Here is a 17535-nt window from a genome sequence, read left to right as displayed (position 1 = left end):
ACAACATTTGTGACTTTGAAAAGCAATGTCGCTAATCATCTTTGATTATTCGGTTTAATATTTAACACTGTGCAGCCTACTCAAGCACAAGCTCAGTTTTGATTTTCGGTGTGCAAAGACAGAATTGTCTCATCTTGCCCTTAATATACTGCAAAGTAATCTTATAGTATTGTACTTATGAATTATAAGATTGAGCAAAAATACAAATATTATTAATAACTATAATAAAACAAAACACAGCAAAATTTCACCTGTAACAATTTGACATTTCCATTTTCTGAACCAGTCATCCTGAGACCGCTCTTTATGAGGCGGCCCATTTAGAACCAGTCAGTTTTGACCTGGGGGAAAGTTAATGTTGTGGACCCAGGTTCAGAGGTGAAAAGGCAGTATACAAGCCCATCATACTGCTCAGTCTCCTCTATAAGTATGTTCAATGTACACTGGCAAACAACAACAACAACAACAACAACTCCTCCTCACATTTATATAGTGCCTTTGACACAGCAAAACATCCCAAGGCGCTTCATGGGAGTGTTATCAAACAAAATTTGACACCGATTCACATAAGGAGATAGTAGGACAGGTGACCAAAAGCTTGGTCGAAGAGGTAGGCTTTAAGGAGCGTCTTAAAGGAAAGAGAGAGAGGTAGTGAGGTGGAAAGAGAGGTTTAGGGAGTGTATTCCATAGCTTAGGGCCTAGGCAGTTGAAGACAAGGCTGCCAATGGTGGAGCAATTAAAATCGGGGATGCTCAAGAGGCCAGAATTGGAGGAGCGCAGAGATCTCAGAGGGTTGTAGGGCTGGAGAAGGTTACAGAGATAGGGAGGGGCGAGGCCATGGAGGGATTTGAAACCAGGATGAGAATTATGCATGCTGTATCCAAATTCTGTACCTCATTTACATTTTCTATTTACATTCAGTCTGAGACATGTTGATAGTGACCTGAATCTCTGTTTTGAATGGAATGTTGAACAGGGAATATTAATGGACATATGGGAAGCCAGGGATGGCCCAATTCACAGAAAATGACTAAACATGGGTCATCCACCTCGACCTATTTTTTCTAGACTATACACAGCTCAATATGTCATTTTTGGTTTTCATGTCTCAGAAGTGAACTTGGAACAAAGTCCAAAATAATTAAACATCATTGTCTCTCGCAGAACTCTCATTTATTTCTTTCTGAAAAAAATGATATACAATTGTAATAAATGCCCATCCCAGAAACAATTCATCATGTTCTTAAACTGTGGGAATCCTCATGACAGTGTTTGAAACAAATGTAGCAATTTCAGTATTTCCACTGTCCAATCACTTTGAATTTTACACAGTGTGATGCACTGATCTGCAGCCATTAAAAATATGGCTGGAGAGCATTCTAAAGGCTTCAATTGTTAAAGAATACTCACACAGTCATGTTTAATGAAGAAACAAAAATCACAGTACAACACAGAAATAATCATATTAAAAATGTAAACAACTGTAATCTAAGGGCTGATTTTAACTCGGGCCAGGAATTGGGGATGTGGGGGCTGAAGCGGTGATGAATCTTCCGGGCCCCAGGACGTGATTTTAACTCCCAGGCCTCATTTGCGTGTCCCGACCCCTGACTCCTGTCCGAAGCCGACGGGACTGATGCTACTGCCAGCTGGCAGGAGTCAAAATTGGCATGGGGGCGGGGTGGGTGGGGGACGGTGGGTGGTCAGGCCACCACCAGGACACCACAGAAACAGTCCCCGGCAAGGTAAGTACAATTGGCTGGGGAGGGGTTAGGGGGGGCTTCGGCAAGTCCACGATCTGGGAGGGGGGGGTGGAGAAGTCCGGGTCAGGGGAGGCCAAGGTATTCTCGTGGTGCCCGAATCAAAAAAAAAATAACTCATCTGGGCCTGGGCCTGGGTTCTTGTTGCCGCCAACTTTTGCTGGTGGACCCAAGACTGTGGTCGGGCCCATGGTTAAAATGACACTGCTATTTAAATTAGGCCCCAGCTCTCCTGGGGAGAGCAGCCCTCCTGTGCCTGAAGTCAGTTAAGTACAAATGATGGTGGGGGTGGTGAATGTGATGCCAATCCCTTGCCATCTTACCAACCCCCCACCCTACCCCCAGCCCATACCATTCCCACCAGATGAGGGCGGGGGTTAAAATCAGCCTTGTGGATTCCAGTGAAAAATGCAGTCATTGTTTGGAACAGAGTCAAAGGACTTAAATATAACTTGAGCATCATCGAAATTTACTTCAATTCAAAACATTGTTATGAGTACATTGCTTATCTTATTATTGTCTGAGACTGAGGCAATCTTTTTTTTTTAATCTTACAAGCTTGCACCTGAAAAGTTTGTCACAAAGATCCTTGGATTACTAAAAAAAAAGCCAAGAAGGGTATGAGTGCATAAAATAGTGTGGTGTCAGAATATGCAGTGATTTGCTATGTCGATGCAGAAATGTTAAACTGAAGTTTCCAAACTGCGGCCCATGGATCATAGCCAGTCTGCAAGCCCCGGGTATCTGGTCCACAAAGCTCAGGCAACTCAGTTTAACTTGACCAGTTCACTGGTTTATTTGCTTTGAATTTCAGAGCTGTAAAAGTTTGGAAAAGGCTGTTCTTTGTGCTGTCGACTCATTGGTGAATAAATCTTGAGATCTGTTAGTTACAGCAACTTGATGTACATGCAAATTAAGTGGAACATTGATTTAAACTTTATATGTGGCCCTTGAGGATCCATGGTATGCATTCCCTAAGCAGCCCACAAAAGACAAAAAAGTCTGCACACCCCTAGGTTATAGAATCAGCAGAATAATGTGCTGTAAAACAGATCATTTTCAATTATGTGCAAAGAGGAGCAGAATATGGTCCCAAGACGTATATCAAACTGGCCATCAGTTGCCCTCCAAACAGTCTTTCCCAAACAGATGTAGTTTGATTTCTCCACAGAACTTACAGAGATGGATGGTCCCTTACAGCACTTACAAGTGAAAGAAAACATTTCTTCTTTCCTGCACCAGACGAGATACATCATTATAGGAATGGATTTGACCTTGTCAAGCAGACTAAAGCAATTAATAAATGATCCCCTCTCGGGGCTGCTGCTGCTGCTGCTGAGTAATGAGTTGTGAGTGCTCTCACCGCGTCTGTCGCTACCTTACAATAACTTCACTGAGTGGAAGGCTCAGTAGCTTACAATCTATCATGCTCTGGCAGACATAGAGCGGGTACCTCTTGTCTACCAGCTGGGTCACGTCAAGAGACAACCCCACGCAGTTGCCATCCTTAAAGATTGGGCACTTGAGCCCAGGGATCAGAGGTCAAACATTTCTCACCTGGCATAGCCAAATGAAATGGAGGAGTAAATACTTTGCTTGAAAGAATAATACAGCTTGTTAAGAAATGTAAAGTATTTGGCCTCTCAGATTTATCAGAAAACCTTCAAGTATTCAAGAGTAATTTTCATTGAAGTATATATGTCACATATTTACTCTGACTTGTTGTAACACAGTTTATACTCATGAAAAATAATTATTGAGCAAACTGAATAGTGAAAAATATTTCTAATAAAAATCACAAATACAGATTTTCACTTCAAAGGTTTTTCTAGAATAATCTGACAATATTAATATTGTTTTGATTTACCTATACACATTTCAATATTTGGTTTAAATGCAGCACGATCAGTTGAGTTAACATCATTGACAATATCAATGTTGGTATCTATTTCACCTACATTTATTTTGTAGCCATTCTGAATTTTCACTTTGCTTTAAAAAATCTAAATAATAACACAGAAAACTCTTAATATCTCAGATAGATATTTGAAACAGAAAATCACAGTCTACTTGACAAAGGTATCACATTTGTATCATTTATGCTGTGCTTCTCCATTAATCCTGATGTTTCATTTTTCCCTTTTAGTTCACTATTATAACTATGAAGAACCCAGTTTCCTATATCGAAACAGCTATCACTTTCCCACCTGTCTTTTTTAGATCAAATCATTGACTTTAATTAATCCTTATTTTAAACTTTTAAATTTGGCATTTTTAGATTTAAAAAGATGAAGGAAAAGTTGCAGAAAATTAAGATTTTAGAAATATATATTTATAATACAGAAGTAATGTGTGCATTTTCTAATTTCCTTACTTTTACAGCAGTTTATTGCCAAAAACCAGGAATGCATTATTATTCACTTATTTATTCAAGCTACAGTGTAGGATTTACATGCATCATTTATTGTTTGGTTTCAGTTTAAACTTTGAACACCTGTGTGTCGAGTGATGTCTGCTACTGTGAGGACAATATTGTTCCATTTTAAGAATCAAAATAAGATAAAGATGTTTCATCGATTGGAATTATTTTAAATTGAATCTTTCTATATTGAGAAATTAATCTTTCATGACACAATTCTGAATGGGACCACAAAATAAGAACCCCCCCACTCCCAGTGCCCCACAAAGGGCAATGGCCCAACTCTTCAGGTAAGCTGGACTATTGATAGCTCCCTTACCCAGCCAAACCCAAGGACTGCAGTCAAATTATCCAAACCCCTGAGCAGCTCACAACTCCCAGTACGCACACACACACACACACACACACACGCACTCTAAATGTGTCAATGAATTCACCTGTAATTACCATGTGAGAAAACTGTACAGCAATTTCACAAAATGTATTCAGCATTCTTTTTTCTTAAAGAAAAATACAAAAAAAAGAAAGAAAATTCTGGTAGAAGAAACTACACTCATCTTCCAGCCAATATAGAATGGTTTTGACCTGTAGTCTATTTTATTTGTAGCCAAGAGGCTGTTTAGACACTGGTCTGTGATTGATATCATATAGTCACAGATATAGGGCTCGATTTTCAAATCAAAGTGCGGGTGCGTTGGGGATTGGGAAAATCGGGACAATCCTGAGCGGGTAAGGAACCCGGCTCCAAACCGCCGATTTCCACGTCTCACACGGACACATCTGTGCGGGCTGATATTTAAAGCACTTATTAACTTGTTGAACTTGTTTGAAGTAGTTAATTTCATGGTGATTGAGGCAGGAGAGCGATTCTCATTCAGCCTCAGTGTGTTTCCCGTGCTGTGGGAAACACTCCATGTTGTAGGAGCCGTGTTTCAGCCGGCAGCCATTTGGCCATTTAAATGCCTGTTTGACAGATGGGGATAAAAGGTGAGTTATTGCAGCAGGGCACTCAGTTCTCTCAGACAAACTTTTGGCTGGGAGTTCTTTGTGTTTAGATTGAAAATTCTTGGTTTCCACTCAGAATTTTTCTGTTTGCGCATATTTACCAACTTTTTGGACCCCCTCAAACTGACACCACCAGGATGGGGGGGGACGCGATGACTGCGTTCACCAGTACATCCGAGGAGGAGGAACATCACCATCCTCACCAGGCACGGCGTGCACTTCCACCACTTGCAGCTCCACAATACAGTGCTGCCCCACAGGCACGTGCAAAAGTGGACAGAGGGGAAAAACAGAGGGAGCAACGTCGCAGGAGGCACTACCCTCATCAGAGGGTCTACAGACCGAGGCTCAGCTTCCTGGACCTCTCTGAGGAGCAGTGCATACGGAGACTGAGAGTGAGTCGCCAGGTGGTCGCAGACATCTGCAGTCTCCTTCATGCCGAGCTGCTCCCAGCTGGGCCGAGCGGCATCTCCTTACCCGTCGCTGTTAAAGTTACCACTGCCGTCAACTTCTTCGCCTCCAGATCATTCCAGGGTGCCACCGGTGACATCGCCGGGGTCTCTCAGTCATCTGCACACAAGGCAGGTCACCGATGGCTTGTTTCGCAGGGCCTCGTATTACGTCAACTTCCCCATGGACGACCTCAGCCAGACGGAGAGGGCAGTGGGATTCCACTCTGTGGCTGGCTTCCCACGAGTACAGGGTGCAATCGATCGCACGCATATAGCAATCTGAGCACCTTCACACGAGCCAGGACTGTTCATCAACAGGAAGGGATGTCACTTCATCAACTCGTTTGTGACCACTGCAAAAGATTCTTTCACGTGTGCGCCAGATTCCCTGGCAGCTGCCACGATTCCTTCCTTCTGAGGGAATCCAGCATCCCAGACCTCTTTCATGCATTGAACACCCTTAAGGGCTGGCTCCTCGGGAACAAGGGATACCCCCTGCACACATGGCTCATGACACCTCTGAGGAACTCCATCAGAGAGCAACAGTGTCGATACAACGACAGACACCTCACCACCAGGTCTATAATTGAATATGTGACAGGGCTACTCAAGATGCGATTTCGGTGTCTTGTCGTTCTGGGGGAACGCTTCAATACGCACCAGTGAGAGTGGGTCGCATTATAGCAGTGTGTTGTGTCCTGCACAACATGGCGCTACTGAGAGGGGTACAGGTTGAAGAGGTTGCATCCCCTGATCCACCATCCACGTCTGCCATTCCCAATGAGGAAGAGCAGGAGCAGGAAGAGGAGGAGGAGGACGAAGAACCCATGGGCAGAGCAGCGGCTCACCTGGCTGCTCATGTGGCCAGGGAATCACTCATATGTGAATGGTTATCATATGATCAGAAAAAGAGAAGAGTCCAGTCCTCACACCGCCTGAAAAGACCAGCGCCAACACCAGCACCCCCTCACCTCCCTGCATAAAACAGTCCTGCAACTATGCATACATCCACTGTAAAGTGACCCACTGGATGGCATCAAGTGTCGCCATTCATGATGAAGCACATAGAAACATAGAAACCTAGAAAATAGGAGCAAGAGTAGGCCATTCGGCCCTTCGGGCCTGCTCCGCCATTCAAAATGATCATGGCTGATCGTCTAACTCAGTACCCTGTTCCCGCTTTTTCCCCATATCCCTTGATCCCTTTAGCATTAAGAAATATATCTATCTCCTTCTTGAATACATCTAATGACTTGGCCTTCACTGCCTTCTGTGGTAGAGAATTCCACAGGTTCACCACCCTCTGAGTGAAGAAATGTCTCCTCATCTCGGTTCTAAATGGCATGCCCCATATCCTGAGACTGTGACCCCTGGTTCTGGACTCCCCAACCATCGGGAACATCCTCCTTGCATCTAGTCTGTCTAGTCCTGTTAGAATTTTATATGTTTCGATGAGATCACCTCTCATTCTTCTAAACTCTAGTGAATATAGGCCTAGTCGATCCAATCTCTCCTCGTACGTCAATCCTGCCGTCCCAGGAATCAGTATGGTAAACATTTGTTGCACTCCCTCCATGGCAAGGGCATCCTTCCTCTGAAAAGGAGTCCAAAACCGCACACAATACTCCAGATGTGGTCTCACCAAGGCCCTGTATAACTGCAGTAAGACAACCCTGTTCCTGTACTCAAATCCTCTTGCAATGGAGGCCAACATACCATTTGCCTTCCTAACTGTTTGCTGCACCTGAATGCTCGCTTTCAGCAACTGGTGTACAAGGACACCCAGGTCTCGTTGCACTTCCCCTTTTCCCAATCTATCACCACTCAGATAATAATCTGCCTTTCTGTTTTTACAACCAAAGTGGATAACCTCACATTTATCCACAATATACTGCATCTGCCATGTTCTTGCCCACTCACCCAACTTGTCTAAATCACATTGGAGCCTCTTTGCATCCTCCTCACAGCTCACCGCTCACAATCCACCCCAGCTTTGTGTCATCTGAAAACTTGGAAATGTTACATTTAGTTCCCTCATCCAAATCATTAATATATATTGTGAATAGCTGGGCCCAAGCATTGATCCCTGCGGTACCCCACTAGTCACTGCCTGCCACCTAGAAAAAGACCCGTTTATTCCTCCCCTCTGTTTCCCGTCTGTCAACCAATTCTCAATCCATGCCAGTATATTCCCCCCAATCCCATGTGCTTTAATTTTGCACAGTAACCTCTTGTGTGGGACCTTATCAAAAGCCTTCTGAAAATCCAAGTACACCACAACCACTGGTTCTCCCCTGTCTATTTTACTAGTTACATCCTCAAAAAACTCCAGTAGATTTGTTAAGCATGATTTCCCTTTCATAAACTCATGCTGACTTTGTCCAATCCCATTAATGCCTTCCAAGTGTTCTGTTATCACATCTTCTATAATAGACTCTAGCATTTTCCCCACTACTGATGTTAGGCTAACTGGCCTGTAAGTCCCTGTTTTTTCTCTCCCTCCTTTTTTAAATACTGGGGTTACATTTGCCACCCTCCAATCTGTAGGAGCTATTCCAGAGTCTATAGAATTTTGGAAGATGACCATCAATGCATCCACTATTTCCAGGGCCACTTCCTTCAGTACTCTGGGATGTAGATCATCAGGCCCTGGGGATTTGTCAGCCTTTAGCCCCATCGGTTTCCCTAGCACTATTTTTTTACTATTACTGATTTCCTTCAGTTCCTCCCTCTCACTAGACCTTTGGTTCCCTAACATTTCCGGGAGGTTATTTGGGTCTTCCTTTGTGAAGACAGAACCAAAGTATGTGTTTAATTGTTCTGCCATTTCTTTGTTCTCCATTATAATTTCCCCCATTTCTGACTGTAAGGGACCTACATTTGTCTTCACTAATCCTTTTCTCTTGACATATTTATAGAAGCTTTTACAGTCAGTTTTTATGTTCCCTGCTGGTTTACTCTCATACTCTTTTTTTCCCCTCTTAATCAATCTCTTTGTCCTCCTTTGCTGAATTCTAAACTGCTCCCAATATTCAGGCTTGCCACTTTTTCTCTCAATTTTATATGTCTCCTCTTTGGATCTAATACTACCCCTAATTTATTTTGTAAGCCACGGTTGAGCCACCTTTCCTGTTTTATTTTTGTGCCAGACCGGAATGAATAATTGTTGTAATTCCTGCACACATTCTTTAAATATTAGCCATTGCCTAGGCATCGTCATCCCTTTTAGTTCCCCAATCTAGCATAGCCAACTCGCACTTCATACTTTCATAATTTCCTTTATTTAGATTCAGGACCCTCCATCTTAATGAGGAATTCTATCATGTTATGGTCGCTCTTCCCTAAGGGACCCCGCACAACAAGATTATTAATTAATCCTTTTTCATTGCACAATACCCAGTCTAGGATCGCTTGTTCTCTAGTTGGTTCTCAACGTATTGGTCTGGAAAACCATCACGTACACACTCCAGGAATTCCTCCCCCACAGTCTTACTGCTAATTTGGTTTGACCAATCTATATGTAGATTAAAGTCACCCATGATTATAGTTGTACCCTTCTTGCATGTGTCTCTAATTTCCTGTTTAATGCCCTCCCCTACATCTCCACTATTGTTTGGGGGCCTATAGACAACCCCCACCAACGTTTTCTGCCCCTTGGTGTTTCTTAGCTCCTCCCATACAGATTCCACATTGTGATTTTCCGAGCCAATATCCTTCCTCACTATTGCATTGATTTCCTCCTTTACTAACAACGCTACCCCACCTCCTTTCCCTTTTTGCCTGTCCTTCCCAAATATTGAATACCCCTGGATGTTCAGTTCCCATCCTTGGTCACCCTGCAGCCATGTCTCCTTAATCGCAACTACATCATAACCGTTAATATCTATCTGCGCTGTTAATTCATCTGCCTTATTGCAAATGCTCCGCACATTAAGATACAATGCCTTTAGACTTGTCTTTTTAAGATTGCTAGTCATCTTACTATTATTTTGCACTATGGCCCTATTTGTTCTTCGCCCTTGTTTTCTCTGCCTTCCACTATTGCTTCTTCCCTTTCTGTCTTTTGTTTCTATCCTTGTTTCCCCCTCCTCTGTCTCCCTGCTCAGGTTTCCATCCCCCTGCCATTCTAGTTTAAACCTTCTCCACATGAAAGGGAGCTATCACAAAACCCAGTCAAAAATGGGCAAGACGTGGCAGTAGTGGTGAGAATGATAATATTTAATGTGACTTTATCAAAAACCAAATATAAATGAAAAACACGACAGTCTGTCAGACACCCTTATGCATACACTTCGTAACCACAAATCCTTAGCCTTTCTCTTCCTACTACTTCTTCATGGTACATCCCCTGTGGCTGCAGCAGATGTAGTGGCAGGTTGCTCATGTTCATGCCCTGACTGCTTCGATGCTTTCGGCCTATGCCCTCTGGGTTTTGGAGCCCGTGAGGTCCCCTCCAAAGACTGCTCCACCTGCATCTGTGCGGGGCCTGTCTTGGCCACCTGGAGAGGAGGCAGCATTGCAGGTACTGGTTGAGAGGGGGACATCGGATGAGACGTGGAAGTGCTTTGAGTGGTGTCCCCACTTCCATGTCCCCTTTCACCATATCCCTCTCCTGGGCCAGGCCCACATCATTCCTACCACCCTGCTGGACAACAGTTTGGAGGACATGTGCGATGCCTTGGAAGGCCACTTCTAAAGTTTCTGTTTGCCTCTTTAAGGTGGCAGAACGTTGTTCACCCTGAGTCCGAACAACCATTGTCAGGGCCTGAATGGAGTCATTTGTGAGTTGTGCTTGAAGCTCAATGAAGGCTAGCCTTCTCTCCATCTCACTTATCTGCAACACTGTCTCAGACTATTGCGCACGTCCCTGTGACAGTATCTCAGAGTTTCCCTCCCGTACCTGTGCCACCATTCCACTAATGCAGGAGTTGGACTCCTCCATCCTCTGCGCTATTGTGGAGAGTGCGCGTGGCACTTGTTTCAGTACCTCGCAAATGTGCTGCTGTCCCTCGATCATTCTCCTTTTAAAGGATGGCCCCTGGAGTACAGCATCTGCAGCCAGCTGAGCAGAGCCTGGAGAGGAGTGCGCCCACCGACGCGGACTCTCCACTTCTGCCCCTGCCACCAGTGTCTGCTCGTGCTCACTTGTGTGTCGCAAGTTACCAGGTGCCAACCCAACTAACTGACCACAAGTCCCACCGAGGTGTGAGCATCTGCGCTGATGGTGGCTTGTTAAGATGTGACAATGCGCCCTCAGAGCCATGGAGCTCCACTGAGGAATCACCCTCTACCGTCACTGCGGTCGTTGAATGACCTATAAGTGAACAGAAGGCAATATTAAGCATCATCACAGATGTGTCATGTTGCGATGAGCATACTGAGGTGTTCAACATGCCAAGCATTCTTAACATCAATTCATGTTGTGTGTGATGAATGTTAAAGTTATGTCACCAGACATTTGTGGGGTGCCAGTCTTAGTGTCCCCGACGGACAGGCACTCGAGGGTGCGGCCGATCTCCACGGCCTCCTCCTCCGCGTCTGTGAGGACCACTATTTGTGGAGGCCCCCTCCAGTCCTCGCACTCTCGCTTGCTTTCTGAGCTTTCTCCTCCTAGAAGGGGAGGAAGTACAGATGTGAGAGTGAGTGAGGGTGAAGTGGTCAGCCGATGAATGCATTGCTTTGGTTGAGGTTGACCATGAAAAAGGTGCATCAGAGGGTGAGTATGAGACAGAGACATCACATTGGATCAGGATTGGGGTGAGTGGTAGTGGTCGGGTCACAAATGGGGAGGTGAGGAAGTGCTCAGGAAGTGAAGGTAAGTTGAGGATGAGCCTTAAGTAGATGTGAGGAGTGATGTGATGGAGTAGTCTTGGCAGTGCAGAATGATGTGAAAGGAGGGGACGGGGTGATGTGGAACACAGAATGCAGGAGAATCAGTAAATGTACCCACTTTTGCTGACCTAGTTAGGCCATTGAAACACTTCCTGCACTGGATCCAGGTGCGGCAGATGTTGCTGCTGCTGGTGACCTCCTTTGCCACCTCGAGCCAAGCCTTCTTGGTGGCAGACGCAGGGCACTTCCTCCAATCGGCCGGGTAAAACAGTTCCCTCCTCCTCCCCACCCCGGCCAGTAGCACTTGAAGTGAGGCATCATCAAATCTTGGAGCAGCCTTGCCCCTGTGCTGCTCCATTGTGTAGATTTGGTCTTTGCTTCAGCAATGGCCCTTTAAATGGAGACGCTCCAGCTGACAGCCTGTCATGCGGGTGCGCAGCTTTCGGACGGCAAACCCGGAAGCCACATTAAGGCAATTAACTTGCGATCGCGTGGGGAACAGTATGATTTTATTATCTGGGTTTGCCATGAACCCATTGATCCCTTCCGCTGCCACTTGAAAATCGAGCCCATAGAGTTTGATAGGGCCGGCATCGAGAAGTTGTTTCCACTAATAAATTCAATAAGAAATTCAGGAGCATCTTCATTACCCAGAGTGTGGTCAGAAGGTGGAACTTGCTACCACATGGAGTAGTTGAGGCGAATAGCATAGATGCATTTAAGGTGAAGCTAGATAAGTATATGAGGGAGAAAGGAATAGAAGGATATGCTGATAGGCTTAGATGAAATAGAGTGGGAGGAGGCTGGTGTGGAGCTTAAACACTGGCATAGACCAGTTGGGCCGAATGGCCTGTTTCTGTGCTATAAATTCTATGTAATGTAATTCTATATAATCATTATATACCCTCTTCATGTGGTAAATGACAGAAGAATATTTATAACATCCTGTCTTCTCCCTATGGGTCCAGTTGTCAGATGCAAAGTTGGAGGATATTTGTTGTTGTTGCACACCGTTGTGAAATTTTAGAACATGCAGTTGTGGCAACTACTGGAAAATCCCTGGTGGTTGTTACAATGACCTTAATGTACACTTATAAGTCATTCATGACACTTTTCTGTCACCGACCAAAGCAAGCACCCTTTCACATTTTAAGAAACAAAAATCAGTGCATGGACATTCCAGTGTAATAATCCATTCCATATGTTAAATCAAACTCTTGGGCCCAGAAATTATACTGTGGGTTACTAGCATACGAACAATCAATGACTTGTCTGAAATACAGATCTCCTCTATTGTAGTGGAGAGAGGAATTTCAGATGAACACATTAAGCATTCATATTCTAGTATCCCAAGGCGTAATTTCACAGTCTTGATGCAATGTTTTGATCCATTTCATATATTGTATCTGACACTAGCATACTCTGAGGTTGGAAGTAAAAAAGTGACCTGCAGGCATCAATTGGTGCAAACTGTGCTTTATAAATTGTTTTAAGCAATGTTCCAAACTGCATGTGTCCTCAACCTTTATTCACCATGAACAGTATAATTATTTCTAAATGGAGTACACACGAGGGAGAGGTCCTGCACATTCAGCTGCAACACCAGCCCATAAAGGTTAAAACTCTGGAAGTTGTATGCAGCCAATATGAACATTTCCCAAGTAAAAACAGAAAATGCTAGAAAACAGTTTTGACAAAGGGTCAACATCCAAAACATTAAATGATCTGTTCTCTCCACAGATGCTGCCTGACCGGCTGAGTTTTTTCCAGCATTTCCAGTTTTGTTTCAGATTTCCAGCATCTGCAGTTTTCTTTCTGTTGTTTTTTGTTTAAACCAGCTGAATTTCATCCAATTGGTCCCAGGTTGTTCCAAACTATTGACTTCTGCATTACAGAATGGAGGTCCTCCATGACAGAGATGGGCCACCCATGCAGCATGTAGCATCTTGGTGCTGCGGGGTGACAGCAGACATAAAATACTGAATCTGCATGGGAGCAGGACTTAATCAATCAAACCAATATATTTCCTACCAGGTACGAGATATCTTGCTGTTTTTTCATACCTTTTGTATTGAAATTACTCCACCTAAGCTTTCCAGCTCATTTAAATCCAACGAGCCGGATTTTGCTCTAAAAATAACAGTGAACCTAACAGTGCTCACCGTACTTTCAGTGCAAATCAGACCGCAACATCGGGCAACAGCGCATGCGCAGTTAAACGCGGAAATCCGGAAATTGCTGAACCAGATGACCTGCTCCTCCAGCAGGTTTGCGGGGAGGAGATCTCACCAGCTGACATTGAAATGACTGCAACATTGCAAAGTTCCTCTGCTGTCCTGATGGAAACTAAGTCATCTCGCCAGAAAACGGTATGACAGGATTTTTAAGTTTAAACAAACTTTTAATGGCATGGTAAGTCTTAATGACGGCTAAACAACCTCTCTGGCACTGAAAATTTACTTTTACAAGCATGGAGTCTCATTCCTTCACATTTTAATTGTTGTTGGTCATTTAAAAAAAAAAATATTTTTTTACTTTTTCTTTCTGTCTTTTTTATCTCTGTCTGGAATTCAATATTTCTTACCCTCGCTATATTTCACTTTCTGTAACTGATTTAACATTGAATTTACTATTCGAACTTACATTTCCTGGTCCTGTGTCTGTGTGGCTTCAATATAATTGGTTAAGGGGAAACACAGCAGCTTGCCCTGTTCACACAGGTTCCAGATGCCCTGTAGAAGGCGCCATGCTGGATTGAGGAACGATAAGAGGAACTTGCAGTACAAAAGCCCATGAAAAGTCTTGGGCAAGTCCTGGTCTAACATTCACCGCTCAGAGCAAAATACGGCCCATTACTTTCTGAAATTCAAGACGGCGAAACAATCAACGTCCCATTCACCCATTGCCCCTGTGCTTGCTGACGTACATTGACTCCTGGTCCAGCAATGCTTCAAATTTTAAATTCTCATTCATGTATTCAAATCCCTCCATGGGCTCACTCCTCCCTATCTCTGTAACCTCCAGCAGCCCTACAACCCTCTGAGAATTCAGTGTTCCTCCAACTTTGGCCTCTTTTGCATCCTCCACTTCCTTCACCCCACCATTGGCAGTCGTGCCTTCAGCTGTCACGGCCCTAAGCTCTGGAATTCCTTCCCCAAACCTCTTCACCTCTCCACTTCTCTTTCCTTCTTTAAGACACTGCTTAAAACATACCTCTTTGACCAAGTGTTTAGTCACCTGTCCTAAGGTCTCCTTCTTTGGCTCGGTGTCAATTTTTGTCTGATTGCCCTCCTGTGAAGCACCTTGGGGTTTTACCACGTTGAAGGCGCTATACAAATGCAAGTTGTTGTTGTTGTTTAAATAATTGAATGATTAATCTGGTGCTAGATGATACATAAAGCAGCAAATCGAAAAGACAGAGGATGCTTATTATTCATTGTACCAGTTTTGTGAGCAATACAATTAAAGGCAAAAAATAAATAAATAAATATCTGTTCACACTTTAAATTTAATTCTTTAACATATACTAGGGAATGATTTAAATCAAAGAGGCTGAAAGAAAAAACTGCAAGCAAAAAATAAAGTTTTTTTTCTCTAGAAGTGATTATTTCCTCAATGTGTTGGTATGGCTAAATTTCCAGCCCTTAATCTATAGGCCCCTGCACACAAATTAGCTGACCTTGCCTGATAACGTGAGATCAGCTCATTTAAATATTTTGCTGATGCTCCAGGCACATCACTCATGAAGAGACAGCAAGGGAATTTTACATTTAAAAAAAAAATAGGGCCTTTGCTTCAGCTCCCATTCCAAACATTCCTGTTGCATTCCAGGGAGGGCCCCAATTTAAAGAAAATGAGGGGTATTAATGAGTCTTGTGCATGTTTTGTGCACAATCTTCTACTGGTACAGCTGCATTGGGGCACGCTTGGTGCATGGCACAGGATAGGCTTCAGGCCTCATGTCCTATAATATGGGGAGTAGTGTCCGATGGATTCCACTTTATCAGCCCCAATAAATGCGCAATTTTTTTTTACAGCACCCAGTGCAACATAAGAAATCTCCTCCATCCCCGTATCTTCTATGTTAGAAAATATATATGATCTATATGTCCTCTGAGAATTCCTTCGATCTATTCTATCAAAATAAAAGTACACAAGTGAAGTAGTTGACTCTGTATAATGCAATCCAATTCTCAAATGCTTGAGTCATTTCTGATGGATTATATTTAATTTTGAACGTAGTGTGAACATTACAACCAGGTGCATACAACACATTGAAGTCGTTGAGGTGTAATGTACATTTAAATAAAGATTTCATTTTTGTCATTGGTTTCCTGTCATCTGGAACTGCCATATTATAATCTTACGTTGCTAAGGTGGCAGCCTTGGCTCCGTGATAGCACTCTCATCTCTGAGTCCGAAGGTTGTAGGTTCAACCATCACTCCAGAGATTTCAGCACATAATCTAGGCTGGCATTTCAATACAGCACCGTCAGAGGTGCCATCTTTCAGATGAGATGTTAAACCGAGGACCTGTCTGCCCTCTCAGGTGGACACAAAAGATCCCATGGCACTATTTAAAGAAGAGCAGGGAGTTCTTCCCGGTGCCCTGGTCAATATTTACTCCTCAACCAACATTACTAAAAGAGATTATCTCATTGCTGTTTGTGGGACCTTGCTGTGCGCAAATTGGCTGCCGTGTTTCCTATATTACAACAGTGACTGCACTTCAGAAGTACTTAATTGGCTGTAAAGCGCCTTGGGACATCCTGAGGTCATGAAAGGCACTATATAAATGCAAGTTCTCTCTTTTTATTTTGTGCAATAACTAATTGATGTCTCATAGGAACAACCCAAGCACAGTCACACAAGTGTAAACAGAATTGTTAAATTAAAGGGATTCTACATAAGAAATTTGCAAAAAAGAAAAATGTGAAAACCAAATCTGTTTCCTTGCTGACTTTGGCAATGACCTATACAATGGAGTATAATTTGGGCAAGAACTCTAACACAGTTTTGCAAAATTTCACAGGAACTGCAATTACCTCCCTCAGCAGGAACAACAAAAATACAACACAATAAATCTAGTACAGGGTTCATAAAATGACAATCTGGATTCAAGTACAGGCCTCTCTTATTTATTTTTGGACTTTCAAATGTTTCAGTAGGATGATACAAATAAATCTTTGGTACTCTGTATTTCACACTTTCCATTTAAGTGCATGTTACATTTACTTGATACAGCCTCAAACATTAGGAAATGTTATGAATTATTCCTAAAAATGTATGTTCACTGCTAGATTGAGTACTGCAGTATGGGACTTACTAAAAAATACTGCTGTATTGCCGCAATTCAGGTCAAGTTCTTTCTATCAGTAATGTCCTGTACATACAGCTTCTCGTGGATAACACAGGCACAGGCCAGTTGTATTCGTTGGGGAATCCCCACGAAATCCCAGGACAGCATGATGTGGGGCGGACACCTGACATATGGGCCTCAGTCCTTTGACACCCCACTTCCTTGAGCAGAATTTTCGACTTCGGCAGGGGCGTAAAACTGGCACCCATTATACAACCCGCCTGACTTTCCTTTCCTGACAGGAAAATCGGGCAGGGTATATAACGGGCGGCTGATCCAATACCGCTAGTTTTACACTGCTGAAGTTGAAAGTTCTGCCCCATCTGCCACCAATTCTGTGGTCACCAGAAAGAGGAAAATCTTCTCTGAAATCTTTTCTGAATAACTCATTTTTATCTATGGAGTTAAATGCCCTGTCTTCTGAAGAGGGAACATATCTTTTATTTTTTATTTTAAAAAGCATTTAGATTATCTAATTATTTGCCATTTTTAGGTTCTCTGTAATCTCACTCCGTGCTTCAGTTGCCACCATAGATACCAGTCTATGATTAGCTGGCAGGGACTGATCCTGACAGGATTTACTTCTTGCGACTAAGTGCTGTACTGTAATTTATTGTTGACACCAGGAGGGTAATTTTAACTCCCAAGAATGGGTGGGTTGGGGGCAGGTGGGTAGTAAAAACAGTTGATTTTTGGAGCGGGATCGCA

The sequence above is a fragment of the Heptranchias perlo genome, chromosome 18, assembly GCF_035084215.1.
Source record: "Heptranchias perlo isolate sHepPer1 chromosome 18, sHepPer1.hap1, whole genome shotgun sequence".
Lineage (NCBI taxonomy): Eukaryota > Metazoa > Chordata > Chondrichthyes > Hexanchiformes > Hexanchidae > Heptranchias > Heptranchias perlo.
The sequence above is the reverse complement of the archived record's forward strand: the minus strand, read 5'-3'. Positions refer to the sequence as shown.